Below are 19,197 nucleotides of genomic sequence, written 5' to 3'. Positions count from 1 at the left end.
AACATTTGCTATGAATCTCTAAAAGGGGACTGTTGCTACTCCGCCTAAAAAAGACACTGTACAGACTGCCTTTGAAACTTCTTGGTCCCATTTCTTGGCCAAAAAAGTGGTAAATGAGCCAGCCTTCCCTTGGCAAAAAGTTTAGGCTGGCATGTAGTATTTCATGCACACAATGAATAACCCAGGAATCCACACCATGTCTCTCACATAGCTGTGTGAAAAGATGTCCGTGTGAAATTTTGCTCAGCAAGAGAGATATATTTGTTTATTCACAGAAATAAAACATAAATAACAACTTATCACCATTTTATGCCAGAAGGTTGTGTACAGAGACTTGGGTTTGCTCTTCCTGCATGCCGAGTTCCCTTGGGACCCTCTGAGCTTGGTTTTCCTTTGTTTTGTTAGGTGGCTCCAGATGTACAAAGTGCCATAGATGCTCAGGCTCATCTAGCCAAGGTTCCTGTTTGCCACTCCAGCCTGCAAAAATGATAGCTTATGTAGAGGGATCTTTCTTCTAGTGTATCCCCTTCACTTTGCAACTTGTGGGATTTAGGATGTAATGATTTAGTGTCTCCAGTACATGTTTCTAAATCCTTTTAGACATTTAAACTTTGGACTGCATGACATTCTAGAAAAAATTGAGTTAATGATTTAGTTATGCCCTCCATGAAAAGAGAACTTGCTTTTTTTTTTTTTTCTCTTAAACCCAATTCCCAGTAATTTCACTGAGCATTCTGTTGTTTTCATACTGTGGGAAATAATTAATTGCCACTCCTTAATCATCTTCTCTGCACCACTTATGATATTATACAATTCATCACATCTCCCTGTTCCCTCCCACAGTTTGTTTTCCAAGTTGAAGAGCTACTTGCTCTTCACTGGGAAGTCATTTCACTTTTCAGGTCAATCTTGCCTTTCTTCTCAGCATCCTTCCTAGCTCAAGTGCAACCTTTGTGAGGTGAATGACAAGAATTCCATGAAATGTGCATTTGTGAAAACAGAATGTTAATTCTTAACATTTGTTCCCTGCTTTTCAATATTAATCCCTGAGACATCTTCTGACTTAGATCATGACAGCTTTACATGCCTTTCATAAGGAATCTTTTTAAAAGATTTTTGAAAATCCGTATGTAAGTACAACTGTAATCATCTGCTCATTGACACTTTCAAAAGACTGTAATAAAATTGTGAATAAGAACAAATCAGTGCTGAGTTTTCCCCTATAGCTCATATTTACACTTCACTCACTGATTTTAGTCTCCATTATAGTTTCTACAAATTTGTTTGGCACCCAAGTCAGATTTACTGGCCTCAGAACAAACTCCGTAGTTCTTTTAAAGACTAGTGTAGCATCTGCTTTTATTTTTAATATATAGAAAGGCCTTCAGTATTCTGGATGCAAGTGGCTTTGTACTTGTTTAAATGTGTCCAGATTTGAGGATATAGATAATGAATTAACCAGTAAGATACTGTACTCTTCATGACTGGAAAAAAGTTTCAGATAGACCCTTACCAAGCAATGATTTTCCGTCAACCATCCATTCTTCTTCCACTCCTCCTCAGTTCCCTTTCTCTTGGGTCTCAGACTTCGTCCTCAATGGAAGAATAGTATCTGTAGGGTGACACCAGTGTGCATGGGGATTTATTTTCCCTTTAGCTGAGTAATTCTCGTCTTGGAGGGAGACTGCAAGCAGTTCTTTCCACCAGAACCTGAATGCAAGTGCCATTCTTCTCCAATGGAAACTGATGGGAATAATGTGGGGTACAGTCTTAATGTGAACACACTAAGATGCCATGTCATCATTGCTGCATTCACAAAAACCTCTCAGAACAAAAATCATTATACAAAAGAAAAAATATAAATGTATATTACAAAAGTCTGATTCTAAAAGCAAAGGACTGTGTGACCTATTGATTAATTAAGAGATGCCTCCAGGCTACTAGCAAGTAGGTACAAATTATGTATTCCTACTCCACAGTCCTTATTCAGAGAAAAACATACACAAGTGTCTAAGCTTGAGACATCTCACAGAATTTCCTACACATAATTTTGAAAGTCTCTTCATCCACATTGTGCAATGCTTTGCCTTCTGACCAAGCTCTCGTATCTCAGGCAAATCTAACAAAAATGATAAGTTTTCATACAGAAGCCTTCTGACTTTGTACAGAAGCTCTTCTGCCCCTCTATTTTATGTAGCTTAGACGTTTTTCATGCTCTCCTACTGATACTAGGTTTTACAGTGTGAAACATGAATCAGCACACGTTGCTGGAAGGATGTAGTCCCAGAGGTGTAGCATGAGGTCTCTCCTGGTCCAAGCTACCCCTGTAGGAAGAGGGAAGCTGCAGTGTGAAACCTGTGGATGGAGCATAGCCACTTGGGGTGGGCAGAGCCTAGAGCTCCCAGTGCTAACTCATTCAGCCCAGCAAGCAAAGCAATTCAACTGGCTACAGATGGCTGGCTGAAGTTACACTGAATTTGGCATGACAAGAAACTGATGTAGGCCTGCTGATTTCCCTATAAAATTTGACAACAGAGCAGCAGCACTCAGATGCACTTTTTGAACAGAGCAACCTGTTGTTATGGCACAGTGAGAGGATGAAAACGCTAAAGATGCTCTTCTAGTAGTAGGACTCATGTATGTATAGATAAAGCACAGTTAGTTTTTACAGAATATTCTCTCATCTGACTGAAATGCAAATATCATATAGTCCCTGAGACCATTAACTGCAGAGTTATGTAACAGTAGAAACTGTTTTTCAGGAAAAATGATAATTGCAGTCTATTATTAGCCACAAAAACATTTTTCAGTGTTATGATTCATGCTTCTCATCAAACTAAGTGCTGTGAAATGTATTTCCTGAAAGCAATACCCTTACCCCTGCCCAATGCAGTGGTTGCTCTAGTATCGATACATGATGGCTTTCCAAGGTCTTGTTATGAAATAAAATGGGCACGTGTGAAAGACCTGGAATGGTACCACATTTTGTTTGGACTTCAGTGGATGGCTGATGCTGCTATAGCAACAAAATCTCTGGAGTGTTTGAATTTGAAGCCACTGCAGTTGAACCCCCCCTGTTGTGATGGAAAACAGCTGTATTGCTAGCCTGCATTCACCATAATTTTTGCCACTGCAATTGCCCATGGCACAGCCCATGTTTATGTCATTAGAAGCTGCATTTCCCTTGGCTTTTATATGCAGACTCGTGCTGCTGCAATCCTTCCTCCCATCTGACCCCAAATTTTACTTATATAATAAGTCATATAATAATAATAAAATATTATTTATTTGTGAAGTATAATCATTGGGCACATAAATATACATATATATGTTATCGTATCTTGTTGTATATATTTATATGTATATATTGCATACCCAGTCACAAACTAGGGGCAGTAAAATGTACCTTTTGCCAGACGGGTAGTTCCTTTCTTCCAGGGCTTAGCAGAGATCTGGCATAGGAGATTGCCTCTCTGCTTAGAAGTTGTAATGCTTGGAAGTTTTATAGATGAGATATTTTAAATTTCTGCCCTTTCCAGCATTAAACTAGTTTTTGCAACATCATGCCTCAGATGCTCATTTTTTTCACACTTTTTTAAGTACTAATTATCCTTTTCACACGCTGATCTTTTGTGTACACTCATTCTTTACAGTAATTGCAGATTCCAATTTAGTGAGCAAATACTATTACAACAATATGAAGCAAGTGTGTTCATTTTGGATCCCTTTAATTTGCTGGGTACACTTCCTGAGTTACACTTTTCCTTTCCTTTCCTTTCCTTTCCTTTCCTTTCCTTTCCTTTCCTTTCCTTTCCTTTCCTTTCCTTTCCTTTCCTTTCCTTTCCTTTCCTTTCCTTTCCTTTCCTTTCCTTTCCTTTCCTTTCCTTTCCTTTCCTTTCCTTTCCTTTCCTTTCCTTTCCTTTCCTTTCCTTTCCTTTCCTTCCTTTCCTTTCCCAAGTAATATCATATTTGCTCTATTTATCCCCAGCCATTGCTGCTCTAAACTTGGCTCTTCCTGCTCTCAGGCTGCTTATGTCACTCTGGTGGAATAAAGGCTCTATCTAAAGGTAAGTTGTATTTGCATCTGTGTTTATGTCTTTTTTATATACAGTAATTGTGTTGGATATCTTCAGGATGAAAGAGAATCAGGTGTTCCAGTGTATTTTCCAGCACTTCTGCAATTTACAGTTGTTCAGTCAGAAATGGTGCATTATGGAGGCGCTGCTGCCTATTAACATATTTCCGGTGGGAATCCATTAGAGAAATTTTATGTTCCATTAGTGAAATTTCCATTAGTGAAATTAGTTATGTAGCCAACACAGCTATCTAGCATGTGTTGGATCAACACTCCGCTCCCTCCCCGCCTCATAGCAGGCACACAATTCATAGCACTGCTACCACAGGGAAATAAAATTGGAGTATTTTTGGATCTAGAGTCGCTGCTATAGAGCAAAGACTTGCCTGTGAAAGGGAAAGCATCCGTACAGCTATAGGAAATCGTTACACTGCTACTACTGAAGCAGTGTGACAACTTATGTAGGTAGCTTGTCTTAGGATTTAGAACGTCTCTTTTCAGTTTTGCATATGTCTCTTCAAAACCATTTTAAGCCAAAAATGAAATAGCATTTAAAATCACATAGAGCTTCACAAGGGGACTAAAATTAGCATACTCTCAGTGATATAATTAAACCAGGAGACATGATAAACTTCCCCAGAGAAAAACATCCTTAAATAAGCTCTTTAGTTCCGTAATAGAGGTTTTTCTCCCCCATTAACAACAAGAAAATATGTGTGTAAAACACAAAAGCGCTGTCATATAAACCATTGATAGTCATGGTGCAACATGTTATGACCAGCACTGTATCTGTGTGTGTTATCAAGCCAATCCTGAATATAAGCATCTCAGAGGAACAGTAAACCCTACCTAAACTTATTGGGGATTTTTATTCCTTGGCCTCAGTGTGATACTGTGGAAAATAGACTGTGAAGTGCAACCCACACTCAGGTTTTTAAAAATAAACACCTTCATGTCTTGTGACTGGAGGCTGGCACAGGATGCTCTATTGCTCTCAATAAACTTTCCATTGCCTCTAAAGATTAACCAGCTTGGGAGCTTTTAATATATTATCATCGTTACATTTGCCTTTGGTAAATTTACTTAAAATGTCTTTCCAGAGGAATAAATTGCAGCATAGCAAGGGAGATGAGAAATTGCTATTCACAAGCTACTGCCTTGCAAAGGTTAGCTTATAAAAATGTCTGCTGACTTAGGCAGGATTCTTCATTCTCATTTTGGAGAATGAAGATTTGGTTACATTAAGATTTCTTACTCATCCAGGAGTGTCCTCACATATATAGAAAAAAGAGGAACTGCTGAGCTCTGAAAATAAATCACTTAGCTTTGCCTGGAGAATTTTAGGAATCTCTTGGGGCTGTGAAGGTAGAGAAAGAGCTTAAAATACTTACATTTGTCTTAAGAAAAATTAGTTTTCAGTGGGTATTGGGATGCACAGGCAATACTTCATCAGAGGCATCTTCCAAGGATAGTCAGGACACAGCACTGAAGAAATGAGTCAAGATTACCAGTTCTTAGACAAACTCAAGTTATTTTGGCAAAAAGCAGATGTCCAACAACTATGCAGAGAGCTTGGCATGCTGATGAGTGTTCTTCCTTGGAGTAAGTGAGACAAAGGATTGTGATAGCAGGCAACCAGAGTTTCATGAGCTTGGCAAGTAAATGCAGTGCTGGAGCTCAGTACTCATTCTCCAGCTTTATGCAAGACATCCACTTGGTCACCTACAGAACAGAAGAAAGAAAAGACAGTAAGAGCTAACACTGAGGTACTTGCTCTTCCAGGTTTTATGGTTTCCTGACAAAACTTCACTTTCCAAAACTTAAAAAAAAATAAAAAAATAAAAATGTAGAAAAGAACATTTACAGATGATAAAGTGTTTGAAGTTTTGTGGATGCACTCAGATGTTATGGGAGTCACTGACACTGACATGTCAGAATGATAAAGAAAATGTCTATGGCTTCTCCTGGGGATACAGGACTTCAAAATGAAGGCAATATGTTCCTATTATTTAGTTAACTTCACATTTTTATTATGTGGAACTGCACATCCCTAGAATTTTACACACAAATTGGTGCCTCTTAATTCTTCCTCCCAGAAGAACCAAAGCATTTACTGGGCCATGTTTTCAATAAGTTGAGCTCCGTACACATACATCTGTGCTTACACGTGCAAATCCCAAAGCTGTGCTTGCAGCTGAATGTTTTGATATCTGTTATTTGCATGAAAAAATATTGTCACTGAGGGTAAAAACATAAGTATGTTTTGTATCAAATTATAGGCCTCGGTTTCCTGGAAAGATTTGAGCATATGAATTCATATTTATATGAATAATATATCTACTGACATGTTATCTCCTTTCGGGCTCGTTCAAGTGGGAGATGCAGGCTCTACTGTTGAGAAACTACTTATCATTTGCATGATAAGACACCCAAACATCATATGCTGGCCCAAAACATTGCAGTGTCATTGCACTCCCTGAATCACAAAAAGACACGCTGGATTGCTTCAGGCAGCATTTGTTGCAGGGACCCATCTGCATGCTCCTCTCAAAGACCAGCTATAGATTATCTTTCTGGTCACAAGGAGGCAATAGGAAAGGAATATGCTTTGCAAATAGGCACATATTTGAAGCACAACTCTTCCTTTTGTGGACAAGTTTATATACCAGTTTACACTTTACTCAGTTCTTCCTCAGTAAAACTTGCCAGGACTCTGCAGGGTGAGGAAAATATGCACACATTTTCTTCAAAATTACAAAGTCTGGTCGTAATAATCAGTGGTTTTCTTACCTCTTTCCCATGGCAAAGACTTCTGAGAGCTTTCTTCCTAGTTATTCAGGGCAGGCAGGTTCCTTTACACGATATTTCAGCTGTTATGGATTGTAGAAAAAGTTATCTCACCTCGTTGGCTAAAGAATAAGCAAAGAGAGGTTAATTTCCCTGGCTGAACTCAACCTGTGCAAACAGCTCTTTATTTTTCCAGAAGTTTCTCCTAACACTTCTCATGAAAGAAACAATTCAAACTATTCTGACAAAGAAGGATGTCACAGGATCGGGAAGAATATCTGGGGCCTTGTCCATTTCATCCTGCACATCGTCACGAGAGAATAATTTTATAAACAAAGAGTTTTCAGGATGTACTTCAGATTTACAGAGGACAGTATTGTCTCCACCCTCCTTCTATGACAGATGTTTTGAAGCTTGGAAACCCTGTTCAATGACCACTGCAGTTGCAGGTGTATCTTTTTCATTTCAAGACGTGATCTAATACTGAATTGGGACAGTTCCCACCTTTACCAGTCTTTCCTCAATGCAGAGGAACTCAGTCTTGACCAACTGACAGGAGGCCCTTCTCACAGCATCAGAGTAGGAGAGAGCACTGCCATCTATCCTTTGGGTTGTAACAAAAAAATAATAATAATAATAACAACTTATTCTGACATTCAACATGCTTTGGGAGTTTGGGAAATTACGCATCTTCTTCAGAACACCAGCATTGTTCACAGGCTACTGTTTTGGTCTGTCATACATCAGTGACACATTCTTGAGAGGGTAAAGACCTACCCCCCACAACTCAAGAGTGTGCTTCTTTTGGGTGTTAAGTATGGTGATCTTGAACACAGGGCAGTTAAGGAAAAAAGGCTTTTCAGTGCTTTCTTCCCAATATTTGACTTAAAACATGGGGCAGTGAAGAAAAACAGGCCTTTCAGTGCTTTCTTCCTAATATTTGACTTCAGTTCTTTCTAGTATTTGACCTAGTAGCTAACTAATGAAAAATTGAGATGCATGTAATAAAAGGCATACTGCACACCAGAATTACCTACTACGTCACAGAAATTTTATTTATTAAGCATAAGTAAATGATACCTCTTGCTATCTCTTGTATGTGTCTGGAGACATCAAGCTGTGGTGGTCTTGCCTTGCTGGGCAGCTGAACTCCACCACAACTGCTCTTTCAACCCCTCTCCTCAGAAGAAGAGGGGAAGAAGAAGGTATGCTGGAAAGAAAAAAAAAAAAAAAAAAAAAAAAAAAAAGAAAAAAAAATAGTCCTAAGTTGTTTAATTAGGACATTCACAGATCTATAGAAAATGAATTCTCTTCCTATAGCATGTATAGCACGTACCTTACAGAAAAGCTCAAAAGGTTTCCTGGCATTCATTTTAAGATGATAGGCATAAATCACACAACTACTCTGAGCAAAGTAGTCTGCTCATGCTCGTGTCGGTGTCCATTTGATTAGTACTTCATGCTACCATTTGTTTCCTAAAATTGTGCAAGCATGCTTACATTTAAAATAATTTTTAAAAAAAGAGTTGTGTCTGCCATGTGACTGCACATCTCGTCAAAAATGCAACTGTCCAAATATCACCCAAATCAGCTCTATCAAGCCAATATGCCTTGGTTCTGTAGGTATGTATCCAGGGCTACTTCTTTCTCTACACCTCTGAGGAATGAAGATTCGCATTTACTTAGAAAACACGCAAGACATAGTTGGATATGTTGCTGCCACAGAGTTTAAAAAAAATGAATAAAATAACTTGTGCTTGTCCCTTCACTTCAGTGCAAAGCTCAATCGCCAGGGTTAAATTAGTAATGAAGGTGGCTGTCAGCTAAGGCTCCAGTTTAGCTCTGGTCTGGTGTATTAAAATTTGGCATCCTGTGGAGATAACCACAGCCCCGAGCAATTGACATAAATGTCCACGGGGTGGCACTAAATAACAAGGCTGGGGAGCGATCCTTCCACGCACAAGATAAACCCTGTACCAGAAGCTAGCCAGCTCTGCTGCTTTAAAAGGTTTTAGGATGCTACTGGCATATTTGTGCATCCTCTGATGAATGTTCTGAATTTTAGTTGTGTGTCTTCTATCGATTTGGCCTTTAAAATTCACAGGTGCAGCACTACTACTTTTGTTGCTATGCCAAAAATCACAGGATGGAGAGCGAAGCTGTGACAAAGCAAGATATTGACTCTTAGAAACCCACAGTTCGCCCAGTGTGACCATTTATCTCACGTTAAAGCCTGCTATTTGCTTCATCCTTTCCTTTTATAATAACGAGGCAGGCTGAGTCAATCAGCCAGGTCTTCACCAAGAAGCTCTTAAGGTGGTTGTTGACTAAACCTTGTTTTAAATGCCGTGTTCTTCACCATGAAGAAACAAGAAAGGTAAGGAGCATCACCTCCAAGAAGAGGTAACACCTGTTACTAGCTAATAGTGCAGTCTTACAAATGTCAGCTTTCCAAACACATGCACTTTCCTCAGGTCCCAAGCCCAGTCTTTTAAGAAACAGCAACCTCAAGGCTTTTAAAAGTTTCCCTCTTGTTGTTTTTGAAGGGAACTGGACATCTTAATGAAAATCCTAAGTCAGATTCAGTAATGATGATTTTTCCTGTAAAAATACAGCATCAGCCTAGGCCTCTGCTTTGCACTTGTATGTTAAAGAAACATAACATACAACTATAGAAATGGCTACAGGAGTCAGTACTGACGATCCTCCTGGTCCTCCTGGCCAGTAGTAGAGCCTGGAACACATTGTACTTGGGCAAACCAATACTGGTGCCAAATCCTAACAGTTCCTAACAGCCTGAATCTCAGGCATTTGTGAGCCCAGGGGTGACATTTGGGCTTACCAGCCTACGCTGGATTTATTTTTTTTTTCATGGATTTGTCTCATTTGCCTTTTTCAACATGTATATTATTTTGGCATTGATGATTCTTCATGGCAGTAAATTCTGCATTTTTATATACATTGCTCAAAAAGGTTGCTCTTCCCATTTTGAACCAGCCCCTTGATCATTTCAGATGCTGCCTAACATCAGCACTATTACTATTGTTATAGCACTGCTGGTAACAGTACTGCCAGTTGGGAAGGCTGGTGCATCATGTACCTCATCAAGTAAAATAGTAGCAATCATCCTAATATCATTCAGCTCCTTGTTTAAAAAAAAAAAATATATATATATATATATATATATATATATATATATATATATAAAATAATATGCACCAGTTTCTAGAATTCCTCTGTAATGCGTGGCTGGTTAGCTGTGTGACCAGGACCATTCCAGACAGGTATCCCACATGCCTGGTGACAGGACGAGGGGGAATGGGCTTAAGTTGCGCCAGGGGAGTTTTAGGCTGGATGTTAGGAAGAACTTCTTTACCGAAAGGGTTGTGAGGCATTGGAACAGGCTGCCCAGGGAAGTGGTGGAGTCACCATCCCTGGAAGTCTTCAAAAGACGTTTAGATGTAGAGCTTAGTGATATGGTTTAGTGGGGACTGTTGGTGTTAGGTCAGAGGTTGGACTCGATGATCTTGAGGTCTCTTCCAACCTAGAAATTCTGTGATTCTGTGATTCTGTACCATCTGTACAGGGACTGTGCTGCCATTCAGGGGGACCTCGACAGGCTGAAGCATTGGGCAGTGAGGAACCTCATGAATTTCAACAAAGGCAAATGCAGGGTGCTGCACTTGGAAAAATATCCCCAAGCACCAGTACAGACTGGAATTCTGTGGTATATTTTCACATAGTTATAAAAGTCTTGCTGTATACAAGCATGATGCTGCAGTATTACTCACAGAGGAGAAGTTTTACGCTTGTATATCAGATAGGAGGGCTGCCTAACCAAACATGCTACTTGTACCAAATATGATAAAAGGAGCTGAGATTATTTTTTATATCTTCTCCTCTGAAGGCTCAGATATAAAGGCTCAGACCTTTAGAACCACACTAGCCTAACATTTATCCAACCATTAAAATGCTGTGAAGATAAAGCCCCGTATCTCAGGCCTTTCCAGACAGAGAAGAAAGCGTTATATTCAAAACGAGACATGAGAATTACAGTGATACGAAGAGCCAAGGTGAGATTTCATGCTGTGTTTTCAAGACCTTTCGATTTTAAGATAGTTTTACACCTGCCTAGTTCTGAAGGGGGTTTGGGACCGAGGAGATCTGCCTTTAACTTAAACCGTTTAAATTGCTCCAGGGCATTCAGAGAGTTACAACACTGTTGTATCATCCCCTTCTGCTAAAACATCTGTCACGTTCCATATTTAAAGACAGGAAAAGTTGGTGTCTTTAAACTGACTGTAGGTTGAATTTATTGAGAAGGTCTGTGGTTTTTCCTTTCAACAGTTTAGATACTGGTTTATTGCTTCCTCTGAAAGCCATACCACTGTGATCATGGGGAAACCTGCTTTCTTAAAAGGATGGGGAAGAGAACTCTTCCTTGGAAAACTTTGAAAGATTTTATATAGAGCCTACAACAAAAACCTCAAGATAAGGAGCTGGAAGTTTCCTACATTTATTCATAAAAGGCATTTTTCACAAGCGAAAAGTGGGCCTTGGTATTTTCTGATCGTAAGGTCAGCCAGTCAGAAAGCTAGGTGCAGGCCTGGCATTTAAAAGCATTTCCTAATTTTGGATAAATCCGTAAACAAAACTAATTGGACCAAATTCCTTCTAGCCAAACCTAAGTGAAGTCTGTTGAATTATGTCAACAGGAAAAAATTTGACCTATCTTGTTTGTAAAATGTTGCGCAAATATGACAAATAAGTTGAGTAAACAGTTCCAGAAAGTGTGCATCATCACTCAAAATATGTTCTGGGAGACATAAGGGTAGATAGTGGGCTGAAGAAAGACTTGCATCATGGAAAAAAAGCTAAATAAAGATTGAAATCTGCTCTAACACATTGAGCCTTGCTGCTCTTATTTCTTTTCTCTTATTTATTTATTTAAGACAGAAACAAAATCTATGTACCTATCAAATTCCCCTCTGGTACAATCTGGCAGGATTTAAGACCAAGACCAAATCAGCATTTTGAGTGTCCAAGGATGACAAATGCTGGGCACGGATGAAGGGCAGGATACAATTCTATCTATCTACCTTAAACATCCCAAACCACAGAGAATACTTCGTGTCCAGTGCATGAATCAAAAGCTCTTCATTACCTACCTGCACAGGATAAATGGTCGATTGGATCTGCAGATATCCTTTCCTGTCCTTGGCTTCTAGGCAGTTTTATTCCTCCTGGCAGGAGTTTCTTTTTAGCCTCTGCAAAGCTGTGTAAGCTGATGTCAATAGCAGCAGCTGCTTTTTGCCAGCTGTGGGAGCTGCTCTTATTAGGGACTTTGAAACCACCATGAAAGGAGAGTTTGGAGGGGCTGATAGAGTTAACATTATAAGCAGGTACCTATTTAAGCTCACCCTTTAGACAATCCATCTGTAAACAACCAAAAATCAAGCAGTAATTAAGCATACAAGTCAAGCCTTGGGTTTACAATACCACAAGACTGACGCTGCATCGAGGTGTCTGATGGCCAAATCCTTTGACAGTTCTTGGTCTCCAGCACTGAGGTGGATGACGTGGAGAGCTCTCCACAAAGGGAAGCCAGAACCAACGGGGGCATATTCTCAACCCCCAAGCCCCTTTGGTGTTTACATGGGTATTTACATAGGGTTTTCCCATGGATCAATACCAGTCTGGTGGAAAGCTTTACTTCCTCTTTCCACAGGTCAGGTCCCACCTCTTCTGGCTTGTCAGACAGGCTTCAGACTCTTCTGAGTGCCATTCCAGTCTTCAGATGGGTGCTGCACGTTTGCAAACCGCGTGCTGGCCGTCTGATTCCTTCAAATTTTTACAGGCTGGACACAGCTATCTTGGCTCTACTATTTTTGTGCAACTGTATGTTAAACAGATATTACACAATATTTCACTTCCTACCTAAATCAAACAGTCTCGTTGTATGTCTGGGTGCAAGGCAAATGGGATGCCTCATGTTCTTCATTTAAATCAAGCAGGCTTGTGGCATATTTCTTCATAAATTTCTTCTCAGAAAGAGTGCTTAGGCATTGGAATGGGTTTCCCAAAGAGGTGGTGGAGTCACCGTCCCTGGGGGTGTTCAAGGAAAGGTTGGACGTGGTGCCTGGGGACATGGTTTAGTGGGTGACACTGGTGGTTGGACTAGATGATCTTGGAGGTCTTTTCCCACCTTACTGATTCTGTGATTCTATATCTGGGTGCAATGCAAACAAAATATATTTCATGATTAGGTCTTCTTACTGCACAACCGTTCCTGCTGATTCTTCTTTTCTGCTTTTCTGGAGGCAAACCAGCTGATCCTTTCTTTCTTTTGTCAAATCACCTTTTCCACAACATGGGCATCAGAGCCACTGGTACACCTGAGGACAACCTTCGCTCATCCTCTACCTGAGCCACTAAAAGCTGCCTTTCTGACCATCAGGTGGAAGCAAAAGATAAAAGTTCATTTAACTGTGTTTGTTTTTGCTGTTGCTTGATTTTGCTTTGTTTTCAAGGGACTGCATCAATCACGTGCCTAAATGTAAGACTGTAATTGGACACTCGTCTGCCTTACAACTTGTTAGCAGGAGTGATTATTTGTTTAATGAGGGCTGGATATAAGTACTAGACAGAATTTATAAGCTCTTGTTCTTCAACTGTGAATCACAGCAGATGGTTCCAGTCTATGCAGATTAAGAACAAAGTAACACATTTTGTATTTCCAGAATAAATAGGAATATCTTAACACCAATTACAGTTACATCATGCAAAATAGAGCAGACAGCATTCAGAGTGCTGAACGTCTACTGATTTGAGCAGATTTTGAGATTATAAATATTACATTTGGCACTTCAGAATCATCCACACCACAAATGGATGCAAAACTGTGAGAGAGGAGAACGAATCTGCAATAGGACTGGGATTTGGTTCTCTTTTCCTCCCTTTCCTTTACACCACTCTTCCACCCAAGCCTTTTTGCAGTGATTTCCAATAGACCTAATTTCTGCAAGGACCTACGTATATGGTCAGGACTACTTCTGTCACTGGGGCAGTTTCTCTGAATAATGCCTCTCTTGACTCCTATCTTTGTTCCCAGGAGGTTAAATCTAAGTATGAAACAAGTGGGGACAGAAGTACATATGGGACAGATGGGAAGCACAAGGAAATGATACAACAGCATTCATCAGCATGGCTGGTATCAATTCCAGCAGTCTTAACTGTTACCCTTGGGTGTTTTTTTAAATATCAGTGCAAAGAAGAGCTGTAATGAGGACTGGAAATGGTATTTTAGATATTCATATATATAGGACCAGCCTGCAGCTGAGATGGTTGGAACTCACAGCAAACGTCAGATGGCAAGCCAAAGCCAAGCAGCCTCTTGTCACCCTGCATGAGGACAACGTCCAGGGTGGAGGGAGAGTTCTTCTGTATGACAACACCTGTGGTGGAGATGGGCATTTCTGTTGATGAGTTAGCATCAAGGTTTGGCCCTGCCTATCTTTGAGGAGTATCAGCTGGCAGCATAGTGCAGACCAGACCGTGGATTTTGTCAGGCAGGGTCTATGCTGCTAGATGGCACCTGGGGCATTTGTTGGTCCCATAGCTGCTGTTGTCATCCAGCTCCTGCCACAGAAATAGCTGTTGTACAGTTGAATCATAGTAATTATGGGGAGTGAATAGTAGAAATCAGAATGTTACTAATGCAGCTCCATAAGGCGAGAGAGACCCTGGAAGCGAAATGAAGTCATTGAAATATAAAGGAAAGTAATCACAGGTGTTTTGTGGCCAAGTTTGGAAAAACAGCATTTGCAGCAATATTCTGAAAGGGGAAAGATTGGAATCACTAAGGCATTTACTCAGGGCAGAGAAAAGAAAGTGATGGTTATTGAAATAAATAATAGGCTTAGGTGTCAGGGAAGTACAAGGGCAGAAGCTGCATTAAAGTGGGTTTTTGATGGAACACCAGATAGCAACTGTAAACTCTTTGTTAAGTGTGCTGAGAGATTAAACGAAAAAGGATGATGAGGCAGTAAACAGGGACAGCAGGTGAGTTCAAGGGCACTACTTTGATTAAGATGGGAGAGGTTAAATCATGCCTGGGTTTGTGAAGAGGACAAAGCAAAAAAACGTGAGGCAGTAAGGAGAAGACCGAAGACAAGTAAAGGTAGTGGTAGAGAGGGTAGAAGAAATGGAAAAAAAGGGTGAAATTAATTCATGAGGGACACAATCAGCAGTAGAAAACAAACATGAAACGTGAAACTTGAGTGTCTGCCATGGCAGGAAGAGTGAACTGCAGATGGGTAAGGGCACATATGGTTTTGGGTCTGGGGCACAGTTTCTGCCTCCCGTTACAGCGTGATGATGTTGAATCATCGACTTGGTTGGTGCTGAGTGACCCAGGCTCTGGTGCAGTGATGCTATCAGCGCCCAGGTTTGGTGCTGGGTCCTGGAAAGGTGCAGGGGACACAGCTGTGGGAAACTCCAGTGTTTTAAGCAGAATCGACGCGCCAGGATGCTCCTGTTGGTGGGGCAGCCATTTGTTCCTTCGTGGGTACCAAAGTGTGGAAACAGCTGGATCTAATAACCCACAGAGGTATCAGATTAGCCTGTCTGTTCCCAGCAAGTTTAATTACTCCGAAAGCTTTGGATACGAGACCAATGTCATTCCTGTGCTTGTAATTATTATTCATAGAGCTGTGGAAGTAGCTCTGACAAGGTCTGCATGTTTTGATTTGCATTAGGTAAAACAGACTCCTTCCCTGGGGACCCGCTTTGATGCCACAGAAAGGCTGATACAACCTGGAGATAGCAAGAGCTATGCCAACAGAAACATTAAATCCTGGAAGGACCATCCAAGGTGAACAGATCAGTGATTAAAGGACAAACAAAAAACAGCTTCTGGTCATCCAGGGTGGGCACTAACTATGTAAAAGCAAAGAAAAAGAAAAAGAAAAAAGAATAAAGAAAAAAAAAAAAAAAAAAAAGAAAAAAGAAAAAAAAATAAAACAATGTTATTGAAATACAGTATAACTGTCCTAATAAATAGGATAATAGACAAGGATAACAGAAACTTATTTGTGCCCTAGGATACCTGACAGGGTGAGAAGCATTTGTTTTTAGACAAGATTCCAACACATTAGAGAGTCAGTGCCCTAAAAGTCTAAGCAAAGTAAAAATATCCCTTTAAACTGCATAATAATAACTGCATAATAATAATTTGACTAGAAGTCAGACTCTTCCTGGTAGAATTTTGCTGCCTCTAGGGAAGAAATGAAGATGTTGTCTCCTTTCATGCACACATTCATTGTGTTACTTTTTCTGTTGTTGTTATTAAGTTTTTTTTTTTCGTAACCTCAACCCCAAGAGGTTTAATGCATTTTAATTTCTTTTTAAGTAGGTCACTGGTTTCCCATTTCTGCATTGCCCTCATTCTAAAACAACTTGTAGTCTAAATCTTTACTTATTCTCTTCAGAATAAAATAAAAAAGCACTCCAGAAATTTCCCATCCGCTTTAACAATTCTACTGTACCCCACTTTAACCTCACCCACTCAAAACCTACCAGGCTGTTCTCAAGTTCTTGCCTTTCCATCTGCTAGGCCTTCACAGAGAAGGATTCAAGGAGGAAGGAATTCCAGAAAGATGAAAGCCGTGTATTGCAGAAAAGAAGAAACTTGTTCTTGAAGAGTATGGCAAGGCAAAGCAGCTTGTTACTAAAGCTGTCACCATTTTGGTCATGCATAACCTTTGAGAAAAAAAAAAAAAAAACTTAATACCATACTTAAAAACCTTAATACTGACCATCAGGAACTTACAGGAAAACAGACAAAAATCCATCCCATGATGTCCTTCCTGCTTTTATCTCCATTAAAAATTATAGCTCCCTTCCTCCAATCCCCCAGAAGACCTGCAGAGGATGGTAATAAAGCAACACGCAAAATGTCAAAAAAAAAAAAAAGAAAAATTAGCCAGCATGAGGTAGGGAGAGACTGCAGTGAGGCAGTGACAAGAATTATAATACATTGAGGTGGTGACTGTGAAGGCAGGAGCTCATCTCTGCTTGCCTAAAAGGCAGAGAATGTATTCATATCTTTTTTGCTTGGGATGCCAGGGGCTGCAACATCACCTGCATTTGGTCAGCACCCTGCTCCCAGCTCGCGAATCAAGGGGCACGCCACAGTGACTGCTGCATTACCTGGAGCTTGGAAACAAGTGGAGCAACATTCGGGCTCCCATCTCTGCCAGCACGAGCTGTGAGGCTCCCAGGCACTGTGGGAGGAAGGCATACATAAATAATAAATGAGCTGAATAATGAAAACTAGCTGCACCTAATTATAGTTCTCGCTGCCCTTTCAAATAAAGGAAGTTCAAAGCTGCTGCTCAAAGATGTTCATCCCTTTTTTGAATGGTGTTTGAACCTCACAGATGATTAACATGAGAAAGTCATGAGATGCCAATGGAAGCCATGCCAGCTTTTCACAGCCTTCTTGAAGAGAAAAGCAGCGTCTCTTAAAGCAATGTATTTATTTACATATCAAAACATTTTTAAGCTTAAATTAATATTTAACCCGAATGCAGACACAATGTGAGATGTAAGATTAAATTGTGTAGCCTGTTTGGAGGGTGGACTTCCTTACAGCTTTTGGTACCTCACTCGGGAGGCTGACTTAGGAAAGAAGCCCTTCACGCTCTCTGTGCAGTCAGGAGACACTCAGCTAACTGCAGGAGTGCAGGTTCCTAGTCTGGGCATGGAAGTGTCTAACACGAGGTGTGAACACACTCACCACCTCATCCAAATTAAATTATTAATAGTTTAATTAAATATTAATATAATTTAATTAATTAAATTAAATTATTGAACTATTAAACTAAAATATTAATGCTATTTTAGTATATTTAATATTTCTATTTAGTTTATATTTATATTTGGTATACAAAATATTTTAATATAATTAAAAATGAACTATTAAATTAAATTAATAATTAAACTATTAATAGTTTAATTAAGAATAATGTGTTCCTAGTGCCCTTCCCATGCTTCAGCCCAGGAATTTCTCTCAGACTTATGGTAAAAGCATGGCCCATGGACACCAGCTTATAAGGCGGTGGACTTCTTGTGACTGACCACTGGCCCGTATACATGTACATTTGCCTCACATTTTCCTATCTGTTAGATAAAGATAGGAAATTCCTAATCACATTCTAGAAAAGGTCTTCATCTTTGGATAACAAAGTCTTAATTATATATCAGCTAGGTTTACTTCTCAGGACAAATACCTGTATGGGCACATTTACGTGATTGTTCCATATTTCTAAATAATGTGAGCAGTAGAAATAAAGAAACAAAGTTCAAATTAAGATTCTTGATTAACTTTAAGTACGTTTCCACTTTCACACAAAATATGAAATGTACTTCCACGTGAAGGTAATATTTAAACCGCTACAGCCTATCGAAACAACTGTGCTTGCAATCTGCAGAAAGCACAAAACTATCAAAGGGACATACAAGACTGCACAAAGACTTTGTGCAAATAGTAAACATCATTAAGATATCTTGAATCATTCCTTATTCTGTCAGTGGAAGAATGTTTCCAACTGCACTGCGGGCTTGCTCATGAGACCCCAGTAGCACTAAAACAACATCTGGGAACATCAGCAATGTGTAGGCATGTTGCACATAGTGCAGTGTCATAAAAAGAAGTCCACTGTAACGATAAAACATAACGTGTGGCTGCTAATCATACAAAATGCCATCTGTATACAGAACAGACTAAGAAAATAAGAAATGACAAGAAGCCCACTTTGAGATTAAGCACATATATTTATGACTTTTATGTTTAAATATATCCCAGATTTTATGATATCAGATAAAGTAACTGGTTAAACCATGTATCAATATTTCACTGAATTGATGTCTGCACATATAATGCAAAGCTTCCTCCTGTTCCTTCAGTGGGTTTTGTAAAAAGGATGCCCAGGTTACAAGCATTTTACTCACATTAGGTACACAATCCTGCTTGAGCTGTATTCATCAATCATCTTTCTCCATCATTTATTGGTACTGACACCATTTGCTCCATGGGAACTGTAGCAGAAAGATGCAAATTTAGCACTCAAGCCATGGAAGGAAAGTGATCATGAACAAAAGAATGGAAATATATTTGTTGTACATAATGGGCTGTGAAAGCTCATATCTTACAAACCAGTGAGCCAGGTCCTCAGATGAGGAAAATCACTTTAGTTCTTGCTCCTTCAGTGGAACTATGCCACTTTCCACCAGCACAGGTCAGCTGCATGTTGCAGCATTGTGCCCCTTCTTTA

The 19,197-nt window shown here is 39.8% G+C and overlaps 2 long non-coding RNA genes across 2 annotated transcripts in view; one reads left to right on the top strand and one right to left on the bottom strand.

Moving 5' to 3' along the window:
* The window catches only part of LOC311431083, a 35,280-nt gene that overhangs the window by 14,835 nt on the left and 1,248 nt on the right, over positions 1-19,197 (top strand). The window contains exons 2-3 of the long non-coding RNA XR_014689229.1: positions 3,989-4,067; positions 15,619-15,734. This is a non-coding gene — a long non-coding RNA (uncharacterized lncRNA). The remainder of the gene's footprint in view (positions 1-3,988; positions 4,068-15,618; positions 15,735-19,197) is intronic.
* LOC311431085 lies at positions 15,624-17,132 on the bottom strand. The gene is made up of 3 exons (XR_014689230.1): positions 17,072-17,132; positions 16,439-16,621; positions 15,624-15,799 (listed from the first exon to the last, which is right to left on the bottom strand). It is a non-coding gene; the product is annotated as an uncharacterized lncRNA (long non-coding RNA).

Source organism: Aythya ferina (assembly GCF_964211825.1).
Source record: "Aythya ferina genome assembly, chromosome: 2".
Lineage (NCBI taxonomy): Eukaryota > Metazoa > Chordata > Aves > Anseriformes > Anatidae > Aythya > Aythya ferina.
Note: the sequence above shows the minus strand (reverse complement) of the source record. Positions and strands in the feature narration are given on the sequence as shown.